At 38.1% G+C, this 4,368-nt stretch overlaps 1 protein-coding gene across 3 annotated transcripts in view; it reads right to left on the bottom strand.

Annotated features, from left to right (window-relative positions):
- CCT6B (chaperonin containing TCP1, subunit 6B (zeta 2)) overlaps window positions 1-4,368 on the bottom strand; it is a 53,957-nt gene that overhangs the window by 4,513 nt on the left and 45,076 nt on the right. The gene's annotated exons all lie outside the window — the stretch shown is intronic.

A 4,368-nucleotide genomic window follows, 5' to 3' on the forward strand; every position in this document is an offset into this window, starting at 1 on the left:
GGCTGATTGATTGGAAGAGATCCATATTTGTGCCCATCCCAAAGAGAGTTGACCCAACAATACTAGGAATGACAAATTAAAGAATGATGTTGCAAAAAAGAAATGATGTTGCATTAATTATTGAAAAGAACATTTCAGATCCACTCTTAAACAACAAATACTTTCTGTGATAGGATAATATCCATACACCTTTAAGAAAGAACTAGTGTGGTGCTGTGGCTTAATGTGCTGGACTGCAGTTGGTTTGTATCACAAAGTCGGCATTTTAAGGTCACCAGCTGCTCTTCAGCAATGCTATATGTGGTCGCTATGGTTCAGAACGGACTTGATGGCACTTAACAACAACACTAAGAAAGGCCAGTTAACACGACTTACTCAAATGTATGGACCAATCACTAAACTCAATGATGAAGAAATTGAAGAATTCTACCATCTTCTTCACTCTGAAACGGATCAAATATGAAATCAAATGCATTGATAAATACTGGTGATTGGAATGCAAAAGTTAGAAACAAAGATGAATGATCAACAGTTAGAAAATACAACCTAGGTAATAGAAATGATGCTGGATATCAAAGATAGAATTCTGCAAGATCGATGACTTATTCAGTAAAAGTAACTTTTTTAAAACAAACTAAATGGTAACAAGGACCTCCCCATATGAAATATACAGGAATCAAATAGACTACATCTGTGGGAAGAGACAAGGGAGAAGCTCACTATCATCAGCAAAACAAGGCCAGGGGCCAAGTGTGGAACAGACCATCAGCTGCTCATATGTAAATTCAGACTGAAACTGAAGAAAATTAAAACAAGTCCATGAGAGTCAAATTATGACCTTGAGTATATCCCACCCCTGAATTTAGACATTTTCTCAAGAACAGATTAGATGGATTCAACATTAATGGCAAAAGACCTGAGGAGTTGTGGGATGACATCAGGTACATCATACTAAAGAAAGCAAAAGGTCATTAAAAAGATTGTAAAGAAAGAAAATACCAAAATGGATACACTCTGAAACTTGCTCTTGGTGTAGAAAAGCTAAGCAAATAGAAGAAATGAAGAAGTAAAAGAGCTAGCTGAACAAAAAATTTCAAAAGTCAGCTTGAGAAGACAAAGTCAAGTATTATAATGAAATGTACAAAGACCCGGAGTTAGAAAATCAAAAGGGAAGAACATGCTCAAGAGTTCTCAAGCTGAAAGAACTGAAGAAAAATTTAAGCCTCTATTTGCAATAACAAAGGATTCTGTGGACAGAATATTGAATGATACAAGAAGCATCAAAAGATGATAGAAGGAATACACAGTCATTGTACCAAAAAGAATGGGTCAACATTCAGCCATTTCAAGTGGTAATATATGATTAAGAATTGATAGTACTCAGGGAAGAAGTCCAAACTGCACTGAAGACACTGGTGAAAACCAAGGCTCCAGAAATTGAAATGTTTTAGAAAAATGATGCAGTGCTGGAAGCATGCACTCATCTAGGTCGAAAAATAGGGAAGACAGCTACCTGGCCAACCAACTGGAAGAGATCCATTATTTGTGCCCATTCCAAAGAAAGGTGACTCAACAGAATGTGGAAATTACTGAACAAATATAATTAATGCCATATGCAAGTAAAGATCGCTAAAGATGATTTTTAAATGGTTGCAGTCAAATTCAGAAGAGGACACGGAGCAAGGGATATCATTGCTGATGTCAGAGAAAACCAGAAATATGTTTACTTGTTTTTTATTATGTAAAGGCATTAGGCTTGTGTGGTTCATAACAAACTATGAATAACATTATGAAGAATGGGAATTCTATAACATTTAATGTTGCTCATGCAAAATTCTGAACACAAACTAAAAGAAAGTCGTTTGAACAGAGCAAGAGATACTGAATGGTTTAAAATCAGGAAAGGTCTGCGCCAGAGTGGTATCCTTTCACCACACTTATCCTATCTGTATGCTGAGCAAACAATCCAATAAACTGAGTTACATGAAGAAAAGCATGGCATCAGGATTGGAGGAAGGTTCATTATCAACCTATGATAGGCAGATGTCACAAGCTTGCTTACTGAAAGTGAAAAGGACTTGAAACACGCACTGATGAAGATCAAAAAACTACAAACTTCAATGTGGATCACACCTCAATGTTAAGAATACAAAATCCTCACAACTGGATCGATAAACAGAGAAAACATTAAGGTTGTCAAAGACTTTACCTTACTTGAATCCACAATCAACACTCACGGAAGCAGCAGTCAAGAAATCAAAGCATGTTTTGCATTAGGTAAATCTGCTGCAAAAAATCTCTTTGAAGTGTTAAAGAGCAAAGATGTCACTTTGAGGACTAAGTTGTGCTTATCCCAAACCTTGGCATTTTCCATCATTTCATATGCATATAAAAGCTGAACACTGAATAAGGAAAACCAGAGAAGAATTGATGTGTTTGAATTATGGTGTTAGTGAAGAATACTGGACAGACCTAGGACTGCCAGAAGAACAAACGAATGTACCTTAAAAGAAGTACAGCCAGAATTCTCCTTAGAAAGGAGATGGAGAGACTTTGTCTCTGGTACTTTGAACATGTTCTCAGAAGGGACCAGTTCCAGAAAAAGGTCATCATATCATCATGATAGCGGGTCACTAAAAAAGAGGAAGACCTTCTCACTGATGGATTGACAACGGCTCCAACAATGGACTCAAACATAACAATTGTGAGGATGGTGCAACACTGGGCAGGATTTCATTCAGTTGTACATAGGGTTGCTCTGAGTCAGAACCAATTTGATAGCACCTAACAACAACAAAAATTAGTTTTTATATTTAACAAATCACTTCTATATTTATCACATAAAATTCTGAGAATATTTCCATCTCTATCTCACTGCATTAACATCCCTGCTTACAAAAGATTTTTTTTTAAATTTTTTAAAGAACAGGAAAGAAAGCAAGGTGCATAGTATTCTTGTCTTCTCTGATCCCTCTAGCCACGTGTCCTCCAGTTGTTCCCAGAGCGTCTCCATGAGCAGAGCCATGACCTGTGGCATGAGGATGAGGATACCTTCACTCCAAATACGGGTCATACTCCAAGTAGTCCCAAACTTGATAAGGAAAAAGGTACCACCAATGTGTACTGTGTTTACCAGTTTGTGGTATGGGCACAGCCCATACTAATTTGTCCTTAGGGGGAAAAGAGAGATCTGATTCACAAAGATTCCACAAATTATGGATTATTTGAATAGCAATTATCAAGCAGGAACCTTTGCTGGCATTATTAATAATGCTTTAATTCATAGAAATAGCATATTTGAAAAATTGGTTTTACATTCCTAAGTAGTTCAAAACCAAATTAAATATAGAAAAAAGAAACTATTTCTCTGTCCTGTTGCCAAATGGGAAAAAAATTCTGTTTTTCCTTCTTCCTGTAAGAATTATAATGACAATGATAAATGCAAGCTAGTATTTGGAAGTGCTAAATAACCTGAGGACTCCTGGTGTGGCACTGTAGGATCAGCACTGGACTGTGAACCACAAGGTTGGCAGTTCAAACCCACCAGCTGCTCCTCAGAAACCCTATACAGAGTAACTATGAGTCAGAACTTGATGGCAGCAGTTAACAACAGCAAACAGCCTGAAGTGCTTGCCTTTCACAACTTTAATTGACAATATTTTAGATATCACCAACAAAATAAAGTCCTACCTTAAAATGTAATTAAATTTTCTCCTGTGAACCTGGGTGGAAACCTGGTTGGCTAGCAGTGTGGCAAGACCTGGGGACTCCTGGGCCCACAGTCAGTGACATAGCCACAGACAATAAGAGTAGAGAGTGAAGCATCCAGCTGATAAGAAGAGAGGGCATATGCACAAGAACACCCACACTTGCAGATAATACACACTCGACCTGTTCAATAGCTGGATGATCAGAACTCAACTAGAAGAAGAAAGATGAGGAAAAAAAGAGTAATCTGATACAATTTGATGAACTTGATCTACACCTATGGATGCAGTAGCTCAAAGAAGGAACAAGTCTTTACAGCGAAGATCATTCCCACCCCCTCCATACAGAGTAGACAGGGAAAGGCAACTTGGACATTGGCTACCCAAAATAGGAGGGGAAGGGCTACAAAGGCAAGAAGTGACTGGCTTACAAAGTTTCAAGAGGGAGCCTAGATCCAGAGGGTGTGGAGGAAGGTAGAATCTCCATACAGTAGTATCCAATCTGTCTGGGCAGGGCTGATAAAAGGAGATGGGGATAGCACTCATGTGATACAATAGTGAATAACTGCAATCAGGACTGACTATGAGGGTTGGAAATGTAAAGGTAGACATTTTGTAGCAAAACGAGGGGAGTGGTTGACTTTGCAGTCCAGGAATAGAG

Source organism: Chrysochloris asiatica, unplaced genomic scaffold (genome assembly GCF_000296735.1).
Source record: "Chrysochloris asiatica unplaced genomic scaffold, ChrAsi1.0 scaffold00007, whole genome shotgun sequence".
Taxonomy (NCBI): domain Eukaryota; kingdom Metazoa; phylum Chordata; class Mammalia; order Afrosoricida; family Chrysochloridae; genus Chrysochloris; species Chrysochloris asiatica.